Here is a 13557-nt window from a genome sequence, read left to right as displayed (position 1 = left end):
CCATGGCAAAATATCCTTTGTGGTTGATATACTAGGACAAGATGTGATCCAGGGCATGGATCAGGATATAGGTCCCATTGGTAGCCTTGCAGCCATTCCGGAACCTCAGGATGGCAAATCCAGCCACAACTTCATCCATGTCTGCCAGATGGATGACCCTCCACAGCAGAAGCATGTTGATGCCCATCATGACCTGTACAGCGAGGTGACCAAACACACACAACAGGGACTGAGGGAAGCAGCTCCTCGGCCCTGGGGTTCTGGCAGCAGGGCTGTGCGAGGGTGGGACAGCACAGTCACCCAGGTACAGGGCTCCCCCCACCCTTCACACCCCTGACCCTGCTCCCTCAGCGTCCCCCTCATCATGCAGGCACTGCAGCCCTAGAGTGCATTACCTCCATGAGGAGGGCCTTGATGATGGACTTTCCCACTCTGCACTGTTTTCACATGGAACAGTAGCTGTACTGGGTGGCAAGCTTCCAGAGTGCAATGATGATCCACTTCTCTGCAGGGATGGTGGGCCGCAGCCAGGTGTCCTCTCTCCAGAGGGTAGGGGCAAGCGGGGTGCCGAACTCCAGGAAGGTGTTCTTGTGCATGCAAAAGTTCTGGAGATTCTGCTGGTTGTCCCACTGCCCCTTAACCAACCCGTCCCACCAGTCAGAACTGGTGCGGTGCCTCCCGATCTGCCTGTGCACATTGGGGGGGTGCAAGCTCAAGTGGGACCATGCAGCACCAACAGTATGTTCCTCAAAATTGATGCCAGGCTCCCCCTCCCAGAGGAAGAGGACAACAGCACTGAGGATGTGTAGCAGATGCTGAAGCACCTCTGGGTGGGGCCAGTACAAGCCTGGGGCTGCTCTGGCATCTTGGCTAGCTGGGAACAGTTACATCTCTCAGCAAGTGTAGAAGCCCTGCTGTAGCAGCTGTGCTGTACCTTGTGGAGGTAAGCAAGCCTCAGCGTGGACAGGGAATGGTCATGTCTTGCCAGGGCTCCTGGAAGGGATTGCTTTTTTGATCCACTTTGCTTTCTGGATGCAATCTGTTGATGGATGTTTTGTCAGACGACATCTTCTAACAGAAACTTCTGTTGACAGATCACTCTAGTCTAGACATGGTCCTCGTTCCACGAGGATGAAGGGATGTCTCGACAGAGGTAGTTTTTCCAACATTTGACCCCATGCGGATGAGCTCAATGTCAGAAAAGCCTCTCCTGACAGAACTGTGAGCAAAAGATGTACAAATGTTCTCAGCAATCTCGATATAGCTTAGTGTAAGTAGTAAGCAAATGTATTATACTTGGATGTAACTGTGAATTTACAGAATAACCTCAGTATTTTTACAATTGGCATTTGAGATTTAGAGATGTTGCATGATACACAAGGGGAGATAGCTTCTGACCTGCAGATAGTCTGATACCTGTTCTTCTGTGTATTCTTTGGTGTGTTTGTCTTGTACACGTCTTACTTTCCACCACTGAAATAAAATAGATCCCAAAATTCTTTGTTTAAAACAACTTGCTTTTATTTAAAATTACCGTGAAGTTTTGATGAGATTTATAATTTAGGAAAAGACAAACGTTAAGCCCACATACCAATAGCAACATTACGCATGCTAATCTTTAGGGTGGTACAGACCTGCTTGGTTTTGATTTTGGTTTTTTGGTAATTGTTTTTTACTTTGGCTCCTGTCAGGTAGAATCAGCAATGCTGACTGCCTAGAGCTGTAGGGTAATCATACTTGGTGTGTTAGTGGTACTGTAATATTGATCGCTGGCTCTGTGTGGGGTATGGTGTTTTGACACTCACTCATCTTTTAGATACAGTGCATAAAATTATCCTTTTGTATGTTTAGTAACCAAACAGGAATCTCAGAAAGATATGTGCAATTATCACATAATCATAGAATCATAGAATTCTAAGGCTGGAAGGGACCTCAGGATGTCATCTAGTCCAGCCCCTGCCTAAAGCAGGATCAACCATTATTCCTAAAGCATTCCAGTCATGACTATGTCAAGCTGGGACTTAAAAATCTTTAGGGATGGAGATTCCACTACCCCTCTCAGCAACACATTCCAGTGCTTCACCACCTTCCTGATGAAATAGCTTTTCTTGCTATCCATCCTCCACCTCTCCCTCTGTAATTTCAGACCATTGTTCCTTGTTCTGCCACCTGTCATCACTGGCAATAGTCTCTCTCCATCCTCATTAAAGCCCCCTCTCAGGAAGTTGAATTCTGCTATCAAATCGCCCCTCAGTCTTCTTTTCTGCAAAGTGAATAAGTATCAGCAGGGTAGCAATGTTAGTGTGTATCTGCAACAACAACGAGAAGTCCTGTGGCACCTTATAGACTAACTGATTTATTGGAGCATAAGCTTTTGTGGGTAAAGACCCACTTTGTCATATGCATCTCTAGCTGTTAGGGTTGCCCTACCCTAAAAGCTGCAGTACAGTTGGATGCATCTGATGAAGTGACTCTTTGCCCACGAAAGCTTATGCTCCAATAAAACTGTTAGTCTATATGGTGTGTAGTGAGGTGCTGTGGTCCCCCCCACCCCCAACTCAGAGGTGGAGGAGACCGCTCAGAGACCCTGGTGGGCAGGCCCAGAGCCAGAATACCTGTGCCCCACCCATCAGAGGGTGGTGCCTAGAGCCAGAAGGGCCAGGGGCGGGGCTCGAGGCCCATTAAAAGCTGGGCCTCCAAGCACAGTGGAGGTCTCTGACCAGGCTCCTGGGTGCCAGGACCGGGGAACCTGCTGCCGACTGGCCAGCTGGCAAGATCTGCCCCCCAGCGGCCCAGACCAGCCTGGGCAGCCGCAGCCAAACCTGCCCTTGAGCCACTACCGCAACTTCCCGGATCTACCGGGTCCCTCACACCGCTGGTGGGACCCCTCCCCCGAGGCCCTGCCAGGACCAGAGAGACTACCTGTCGCTAGTTACCCTGGGGTTCCAAAAAAGCACGGTCCTGGAGTCCTGCCTGATGCCCGCAGCACTGAGGCCTCCGATTGTCCGGAGCCCATGGTCCTGCCACCGGTGGACTACCCAAACGACATGGAGATGTCCAATTGGCTGGAGCTACCAAGGGTGATCTACCCGGAGGAGTCCCACCAGCCTGAACCGGCTGACCAAGCCGACTGGGACCCCGTGCCAATGGAGATCGAGGTAGGAAGTGGCCCGGGGAACGCTCCCTCTGAGCCTATGGTGGTGTGTTGTGGTCTGGATCCCCAATAACAAGCTCAGGGTGTGAGCAATAAGCAGGGCTCCAGGCCAGGACTCAGTGGAGTGGGAGGGCCTGCATTCCCCTACCCCACCTCCCTGGAGGGGCAACCCCATGCCTCTCCAAATCCACCCCGTTTGGGGGATAGCGGCATACTTGCGGCCCCACCCTGAACTGAGAGCTAGAGTCCCAAACTGTTCCTTGTCTGCTGCCTCGCCCTGAAGTGCGGGCTGGGCTCCCCAAACTGTTTGCTTACCTGCGCCCCACCCTGAACCAAGGGCTGGGTTTCCCAGTGGTTGCCTGTCTGTTGCCCTGCACTGAACTGAGGGCTGGGCTCCCAAACTGTTCGCTTGCCTCCAGCTATCCCTGAAAGGGGATGAGGCCCCAGGGTTGGCTGGACACGGAAGGGGCGAGCTGTGTTGGCCTGCGCCGCCTACAGGAGGCGCTGCCATGGGCCAAGGTCCTTACAGGTGCCACAGGACTTCTCGTTGTTTTCATGTCAAAAGAGGCCACCATATTTATTTATGATAATAATACATATAGCACACTAATAAATATTCCTTCATGTATATATAGAGGAAAGTTATGGACTAATGAATACAAAGCCCAAAAACAGAGTCTTGCCATTGCTGAGAATAATTAGTTATGATTTTTAGATGATTTCCAAACAGCACAGTGGGCACAGTGCCTGACTCATGGAGCTCACAGTCTAAGACGAAAAGACAGACAGACAGACAGACAAGACACTCAGGTTTTTTTCCCTACAAATGTGCAGTTGATTTAGAAGCCCAAGAAGTGTGTGCACTCCAATTATTTCTTCCTGTTTCCATTGCCCGGAAGTTGTCAAAACTGAATGCAATTTGCCACTGTGCTACCCAATTATCTAGGTGCGTTAAGTCCCTCTGGACTCCCTTCACGTTGTTTCCAGCTAACTACACAACAGCTGAGGCTAGGGCATGGTCTACATTTAAAAGTTAAATTGACATAGCTATATTGGTCAGAGATGTGAAAAATCCCCAGCAGAATCAGGTCCTCTGTGATTAACCCTTTCTAAGGAGATTTTATAGCAAGTATTCCATTATATCAATTATTCATAATTTACATTTAATTATCCTCTTTGGTCCAACAGTAGTGTGGGAATACTCTCTATTTTTCTGGTCTAGTATTGTACCCCATTAAAAGCCATATCTTAGAAGAGTGGTTCCCAGACTTTTTGGCATCACTCCCCCTTTTTGATTTTTGAGAAGCTCTCATGCCCCCACCTCTTCTAAACCATCATTCAACCATCCTTTTAATAAAAAATTCAATTATTAATTTCAAATTTAAAATAAACAAGAAACTTGGTAAAAAATGTATTTAAAATTAAAATTAAGCAAAAGTAGTTTTGCTTGGCCCAAAAATTCATGAAAATGTAATTTAACATCAGAAATAGCAGAAACAAAATGAATTTAATGTAAAGGATGATGCTGCATTTTCTTCACAGGTTGGGGAATCCTAGGTTTCAAAGCTGAAAGTGCACAACACAAATCGTTTTCAATATCCAGTACATTTCTCTGTTTCATTTTTAATGTGACTAAACTTGAAAAGCTTTTTTCACAGAGGTACATTGATGGAAATGGAAGAATAATACACAGTGCTTCTTCTCCAACTTTCAAGTACATTGGGAAATATTTTGTCCAAAATTCCTCCCAGCTTGAGTTTTCACAATTATCTTTTGCACTTGAATCATATTTTATTTCCAATGCTTGTTCTTGCAGTACTTCTGGCAATGAATTGACATCAACATTGAAAGGGTTCCGTACTAACTTATGAATGGGGTTGCCAGAAGTTGTCTGGAAAATAGCAGATGAATTTATCAGCAAGGTAGTCCAGTGGAAACACAGTTTTGGTCTTCACATCCTTTTCACAAAGTTCTTGGAAGCCTTCATTTTCAGTGAGCGCTGAAAATGTCAGAAAAGATGAAAAGTAAGGTGTCTGAACTCGTGGCTGACGCTTCCAAAGCTGGATTTTTCTGTAAATGCTTTGATGGCATCACAATGCACTATAATGTTTGCAGCTTTGTTTCCTTGTAGCTTCAAATTGAGGTTGTTCACATATTCAAAAATATCCATGAGGTATGCCAGTGAGAGCTGAAACGTTTGGTCCATAAACGCATGATATAACTCTTCTTTCTTTTGTTGCTTGAGGAAAACTTCCACTTCCTCTTTCAGTTCAAATAATCTCAAAAGCTTATTACCTTTGGAAAGCCATTGCACCTCCATGTGAAACAAAAGAGTTGTATGATCTGTTCCCAAATTCATGCAAAGAGCCGCAAAATGTCTCGCATTTAAAGCACTGTTCTTCACAAAATTGACAACTTAGATGGCCAAATTCAACAAGTCACGAAGGTCATCTGGAATGGTTTTAGCAGCCAATGCTTGTCTGTATATGATGCAGTGAGTTGTGGTTACGGCTAGATTTTTTTATTTCTCCAGTGTCACAGATCCAGAGCAAGAGCCAAACATCACTGGAGCACCGTCTGTGCATACACCAACCAGTTTTTCCCATGAAAGTCCATTTTCTTCAAAAAAGTTGGAAATCATTTTCATGACATCAGAAGCCTTTGATGTGGTCAGGAATGCCTTTGAAAATAGTTCTTCTTTCACAGTTCCTTTATTAATGAATCAAACATACACAAGCAACTGCCATTAAACCAATTAAGTTGAGTCCCTTGTTTCAGGATGCCAAGGTGTTGTGAGTCAGAAGCAAGGGCAACAGCTCCAGCAGCAGCAGCCCTGAGCCACATATCGGTTCCTCAAAGAGCTGCAGACATGGATTAGAGTACTTCAAAAATGGCAGTGCAGGTGCCAGTGCCAGAGAAAAAGGTGGTGGAACACAGTTCCATGGCTTTCTGCCAGAAAAATAGCCCTGGCAGGAGGTAACGCCAACGTGGGATCTTTCTTGGGGTGAGGGGATTGACAGGGCATCTGGGTCACTTCATGCTCTCCCCCAAATTACTTCACTCATACACCAGAGGGGCGCACCTCCCCCCCTCCCCAATTTGGGAACCTACATCTTAGAAAGAAGTGTTACAGCAGAACTTTGTACTCTACTAATCTACATACATCATCATTTGTAAAGAGGAGAGGATTCCTGAAATAATGGCCTAGAAGAAGTATTGGGGAAAGGGATCTGGGAATCAGTGGATCACAAGCTATATATGAGTGAACAGAACAACACAGCGCCAAAAATAGCAAATATAATTCTGGAAAGCACTAGCAGGAGTGTCATAAACAAGGCAAGGGAACTAATTATTCTACTTCATTTCATGCTAATTAGGCCTCAGCGGGAGTATTGTGTCCACTGACAAGTGCCACATTTCAGAAAAAAAGGAGACAAACTGGAGAAAGAGTTGAGGAGAGCAACAAATATGATTTAAGATCAAGAAAACATGGTCTATGAGGCAAGATTGAAACAATTGGGTTTCTTTACTTTGGAGAAGTGAAAACTGAGAGGTGACATAACAGCTTAAAAGTACATAGAAGGCTGTTACAAGGCAGAGACAGAAATACTTCAGGAAGTTGAAGGCTGCTGTCAAATCACCCCTCACTCTTCTCTTCTGAAAACTAAATAAACCCAAGCCCCTCAGCCTGTCCTCATAGGCCATGTGCTCCAGTCTCCTTATCATTTTCATTGCCCTCTGCTGCACCTGCTCCAATTCATCCACATCCTTTCTATACTGCAGGGCCCAGAACTGGACGCAGTACTCAGTTGTGGCTTCACCAATGCCGAATAGACATGAACAATAACTTCTCTAGATCTGCTGGAAATCCTTCTTCTAATGTATCCCAATGTGCTGTTAGCCTTACTGGCCACAAGGGCACACTATAGACTACGAGATATTTTGGAGCATAAGCTTTCGTGGGCAAAGACCCACTTCATCAGATGCGTGGACGGGGGGGTTCCAGAGGGGTATTTAAAGAGTGGGATCCCAGTAAAAGGGAGGGCCAGAGCTGACAAGGTCTATTCAGCAAGGTGGAAATGGCACATTATCAGTAGTACGTATCAAAAGAGAAAAAACAAGTCAGATCACACAGGGGGATGTTGCCCATTGTCAGAGTGTAATGGGGAGATATTAACACCCAGGGCAGAGAAGCTGCTTTTGTAAGCAGATACCAACGACTTCCTCAGGAAACTACAATCCATTGGTGACCTTCCTGAAAACACCATCCAGACTAGCATGGATGTAAAGGCCCCTCTACACCAATATCCCACATGAAGATGGACTCCAAGCTGTTAGGAACATTATCCCTGATGAGACTGAGGCACAAATGGTGGTGGAGCTTTGTGACTTTGTCCTCACCCACAACTATTTCATATTTGAGGACAAATTATACCTTCAAATCAGTGGCACTCTTATGGGCACCCGCATGGCTCCACAGTATGCCAACATTTTTATGGCTGACCTGTAACAACGCTTTCTCAGTTCTTGTCCCCTAGTGCCCCTCCTCTACTTGTGCTACGTTGATGACATCTACATCATCTGGACCCATGGGAAGGAGGCTCTTGAAGAGTTCCACTGCGATTTCAACAGTTTCCACCCCACCATCAACCTCAGCCTGGACCAGTCCACACAAGAGATCCGCTTCCGGGACACTACTGTGCAGATAAGCGATGGTCACATAAATACCACCCTATACCGAAAATCCATGAACCACTGTGCTTATCTACACACCTCCAGCTTCCATGCAGGGCACACTACTCAATCCGTTGTATACAGCCAGGCACTAAGGTACAGCCATATTTGCTCTGATCCATCAGACAGAGGCAAACATCTACAAGACCTTTACCAAGCTTTCCTCAAACTACAATACCCACCTAAGAAAGTGAGGAAACAGACTGACAGAGCCAGATGGGTACCCAGAAGCCACCTGCTACAAGACAGACCTCACAAGGAAAACAAGAGAACACCACTGGCCATCACACACAGCCCCCATCTAAGGCCTCTCCAACGCATCATCAGTGATCTGCAACCCATCCTGGACAATGATCCTTCACTCTCACAGACCTTGGGAGGCAGGCCTGTCCTCACCTACAGACAGCCTGCCAACCTTAAACAAATTCTCACCAGCAACTATAGATCACAACATAGTGACTCTAAACCTGGAACCAATCCCTGCAACAAACCTCACTGCCAACTCTGCTCACATATCTACGCCAGTGATATCATCACAGGACCTAACATCAACCATACTATCAAGGGCTACTTTACCTGCACATCTACTAATATAATATATGACTTTATGTGCCAGCAATGCCCCACTGCAATTTACATCGGCCAAACTGGACAGTCTCTACGTAAAAGAATAAATGGACATAAATCAGACATCAGGAACTGTAAAATACAGAAGCCTATGGGAGAGAACTTGAATCTCCCTGAACACTCAGTAACAGATTTAAATGTAGCAGTCCTAAAACAAAGAAATTTCAAAAATCAAATGGAGAGAGAAATCTCTGAGCTGCTATTTATTTGCAAATTTGACTCCATCACCCAAGGATTAAACAGAGACTGGGAGTAGCTGGCCCCTTACAAAAGCAGCTTCTCTGCCCTGGGTATTAATATTTCCCCATTAGAGTCTGACAATGGACCATATCCCCCTGTCTGATCTGACTTGTTTTTTCCTCTTTTGATACATACTACTATAACGGGCCATTTCCACCTTGCTGAATAGCCCTTGTCAGCTCTAGCCCTTCCTTTTACTGGGACCCCACTCTTTAAATACCACTCTGAAACCACCCTCCCACTCACACGTTTGATGAAGCAGGTCTTTGCCCATGAAAGCTTATGCACCAAAATATCTGTTAGTCTATAAGGTGCCACAGAACTTCTTGTTGTTCTCGAAGATACAGACTAACACAGCTACCTCTCTGATAAAAGGCACACTGTTGACTCATATCCAGCCTCTCATGCACTGTAGTCCCCAAGTCCTTTTCTGCTGCATTGCTATTTAGCCAGTCAGCACCCAGCTTGTAACAGTGCTTGTGATTCTTCCATTCCAAGTGCAGAACTCTGCACTTTTCTTTGTTGAACCTCATCAGATTTCTTTTGGCCCAATCCTCCAATTTATCTAGGTCACTCTGGACCCTACCCGTATTCTCAAACTTATCTACCTCTCCCCCTAACTATTTAGTCTGGCCTGAGTGCAGGGACTGGATTAGATGATCTCCCAAGGCCCGTTTCAAGCCCATGATTCTGTGATTCCAACAACCATATACTTTCTTGAAGAAACACTTTCGCCATTTTGCTTACATTGAATCTACACCCAGTTCTTCCATAAGGCCTATAATGAATGTAAGGACTGCCAGGCTGTTGGCAGAATTGCCTCCCACAGCCCTTCAGTGCTGCTTGGCCCAGGGACCTTGCAGTGGCAATGTATAGGTTAGCAGCCATATACCCCAGACCCTTTTAAATTGCCAGACCCTGGGACCCGCTGCCCCATTTGGTGGTGCTGAAGGCCTATATTGTCCCAATTCTAATGTGCATCGAGATCCGTTTCTGCCATACCTCTGGCAATGATTCTAGCTGAAATGTACAGCACTAAGGCTGTATCTACACTACAAAATAACTTCGAAGTAGGCAACTTCAAAGTAAAGCATCTACACACAAAATGCACCCTCCCTTACTTCAAAATAGGTTTTCCCCTGCTTCAAAATTAAACATCTACATATAATTGGCTGCTACTTTGAAGCAAGGGGCCAGGAAATGATGCAGGCATGGAGTCAAATGGCCAACAAGCCCTTCCAGGCCAGCTGACCCCTTAAAGTAGCCCTCCTAACATCTCCACCCTGTACGTGCTCAAGGCTGCCAGGATGCAGACAGCAGCAGAGCACGTTAGGGGGAGAAGAGCTGAGCAACATACCCGCTCCCACCCTCCCGGAGGACTAGCTCCTCTCCACCCTGGCCAGCCTGCTGGCCATGCTGGGCACCCTGCTCTTTCAGTGGTGCGACATGGTCGCCCACATGGGATCCAGCCTGCAGGCCCTGGCCACTGCACTGCTGTCCCTCCCCCAGGCCCCCCTGATTCAGCGCCAGTGGGCCTTTGCCACTACCAGTGAGTGGTGGGACCAGCTGGTGCTGGAGGACTGGGACGAAGAGCGGTGGCTGAGGAACTTCAGAATGACCCGGCAGATATTTGAAGACCTCTGCCACCGGCTTGCCCCAGTCTTCTAGCACCAGGACACATGAATGCGACCAGCAGTCCCAGTGCAGAAGAGGGCGGCCATCATCCCATGAAGGCTGGCCACCCCCGTCAGCCTCCAGTACGTCAGCCACCAATTCAGTGTGGGCAAGGCCACCGTCAGAGTGGCAATGATTGAGGTAAGTCTGGCCCTCACCATAGACCCACCCTGGGGAGATGGCTACTGGGCAGCGGGTAGGGGAACCCTGGCGAGAAGGGGGCAGGGAGGTTTCCCGGTCAGGCAGTCATGCAAGTGTCTTCCTCCCCCCGCCCCCTCCCGCAGGTCATCCAAGCCATCAACAGCGTGCTCCTGCCACAAGTCATGACTCTGGGAGGCCTGAACACCGCCCTCGCCATGTTCGTAGACTTGGGCTTCCCCTATTGTTTCGGAGCTCTGGATGGGGTGCACATGGAGATCCAGGCTCTGGACCACAGTGGGGGTGCCTACATTAACGGGAAGATGTACCACTCAGTGGTACTCCAGGCCCTGGTGGATGCAAGGGGTCATTTCCTGGACATGTGTGTGGGGTGGCTGGGCAGGGCCCATGATACACAGGTGTTCCTGAATTTATGTCTGGGATGCCAGATGCAGGAGGGCATGTATGTCCCCCTGTGGGAGCTCCTGCTTAGGGACATCATGCGGCCCTATACTAGACATACCACATTGGCCCAGGACATCTTTAACAGTTACCTCAATCATGCCAGGGGCACAATGGAGTGGGTGTTTGGGAGGCTGAAGATGAGGTTTCACAGCCTCCTCACCAGGCTGGAAGTCAGCCTCCCAAATTTTTCCCGGTCATCACCACCTGCAGTGCCCTCCACAACTTTGTAGTGGGCCAGTGGGAGCCCTTCATCCAGGGCTGGGCCACGGACCTGGGGGCTGGCAATGGACACCTGCCTGCTGCCCTGTGCCATGAGGCATAGAGGCTGGGGTCAGGGTCCAGGAGGTTTTGTGCCAGGCCTTCTCCCAGAGTCTACCCTGAACCACCCAGTCACACTGCACCACAGGCCCAACAATTCCCCCATCCCTCACACTCCCTCCCTCACCCCTTTCCCACCAAGCACCAGGGACACAGGGTTAGGGTGGGAACATTGAACTTTAGTATTTGGGGGAATAAACTGTTTTTGCCAAACAAAACAGAAGAAGATGTGAAACTATTTTACAGTTCATGGGGGGAATGGTCCACAGGAGGGAGGTGGGAGACTAGGTGAAGGAACTGAACTGGGAGGGTGGATAGATTGGGAAACTTAACTGGAGGAGGGGCTAGGTGGGGGAAGGCTCAGTCATCCAGAGGTGTGGGGGGCTGGGAACTGCATCAGCCCCAGCTGCCCCTACTGCCGTGGGTCCAGGGCCCCCTGCGGGGCAGCGATGAGGCCAGGACCCCAGGGAGGTAGGGCTGAGGTGGGGGTGCCTCAGGCCTGGCCTCTGCAGGGTAATCAGGGGGAAGGCACTGGGGCTGGACCAGGTGCTCCCACCTCAACCAGCAGCCACTGACCCAGCTCCAGGCAGGCAGATGATGACAGGCCCACCAGGAGGTAGGAGGCTGCTGGAGAGGCGGTTGCAGGGGAGGGTGGCTGAGGGCCAGGCTAGTGAGGGGTGCAGGCAGTTGGACAAGGCAGGTATCCAAGGCCTGGGCTATGGCATCCAGGCTGTCAACCAGCTGCACCCACACATCCTGCTCCATCGCCAGCCAGTCCTGGAGCACCCTGGTCATTTCCCGCATGACCGCCCAGCTGGCAGCCGCCTCTTCGCCCCCCCAGCGCCATCTGTGGGAGGCCCTGCTGCAGCCATGGAGGGATGCAGTCTGTGGCAATGGGGCAGCCTCCCAACCTCCTGTGGCTGTGTTCTGCTCCAGTGTGCTGTGGAGCCTTCCTGATGATGGGCTTGTGGAGACAGAAGGGGACAGGGGGATTAGTGCTGGGTCTCAATCCCAGGGGGACCAAGGCCCCTGCTCCGCTGGCCCCCACCCTGCTTCCCTACTGCCCTATGGCTTGTGGGCCCTGTGGGATCCTGGGTGCCCAGAGGTTCCTGCCTGGTGAGGGTTGGCTCTTGAAAACCCCAGTTTGCTTTAAATAGATGGATAAATTCTCAAACACTGTATTGCATACCTAACAAAAGACCATAAATTCAGTTATTTGTGATTTGAAATGCATGGCAAAAGGCAAAAACAAGAAATTGATTCACATATGATAGCTCTTTTTAAATCCTTGCTAGTAGAAAATAACCAGACACAGAAGCAAATGCATGGCAAAACAGTGGTACCCACTGACAGAACAAAGAAGTGCACTCAGTGATTTCAGACACCATTTAAAAAATTATATCTTTCTGAGAACAGTTCATATTTTCATCCCTAAAAGAAGACTTAATCTTAACCCATGTGTATTGCATACTCTGTAGTTCATAACATTGTGCAGGGATATGCACAAATATATAAATCAATATTTTTAAAATTCCAGTGCTGAAAAAAAGGTTTAACCTACACTTTCCAGTATGCACATTATGTGGGTGGCTTTTCTTTTATTTGCATTTCAATTTTGTGGCTGAAAAGCAGATGCTAATAGCACCACTACAATTTAGGAAGATGCTGCACAACATTTAGCCGTGAAACTAGCAGGAGTGTATTACTTACTCTCCTTTTAACTTCAGTTATTTCAGTGATAGTCTTGTCCATTTCGTTTAGTATGCAGAATTATGAGGATTTTTGGAGTGGAGGCTGTTTGTTTTACTCAGTAACCGACCAAATTAGTTTGAAAAATTAAAAGCATGCCACATGTGGGAAATTATTGTTATTCATTTGTACTGCCACAGTACCTCCACCCCATTGAGCCAGGTACTTTACATACAATAAGAAGACTGTTCTGCTCCTAATCTAAACATAAAAGGTGAAATACAGGTGAAAGCCACAAACAGATGGGGCGAGGAAGCACAAGGTAACAGAGACAATTATGATAAACATAATAAGCAACGACATCCAAACATGATAACTGTTTTTTCTGTGAGTATACCAGATATTGTTATTTGCGCACTGTCCATTCATGAGCATCTGGTTGGGTATTTACAGCTCTCTTTAACCAGTCATAAAGGAGCCTGGATCTAGCATAAATATTGTCTCTTCTTACAGGTCAG

At 47.8% G+C, this 13557-nt stretch overlaps 1 pseudogene; it reads right to left on the bottom strand.

Annotated features, from left to right (window-relative positions):
• Positions 1-4661: 4661 nt before the first annotated feature.
• LOC142018976 (zinc finger BED domain-containing protein 5-like) lies at positions 4662-13102 on the bottom strand (annotated as a pseudogene).
• Positions 13103-13557: the final 455 nt, after the last annotated feature.

This window comes from Carettochelys insculpta, chromosome 1, assembly GCF_033958435.1.
Source record: "Carettochelys insculpta isolate YL-2023 chromosome 1, ASM3395843v1, whole genome shotgun sequence".
Taxonomy (NCBI): Eukaryota; Metazoa; Chordata; order Testudines; family Carettochelyidae; genus Carettochelys; species Carettochelys insculpta.
The sequence above is the reverse complement of the archived record's forward strand: the minus strand, read 5'-3'. Positions and strand labels throughout refer to the sequence as shown.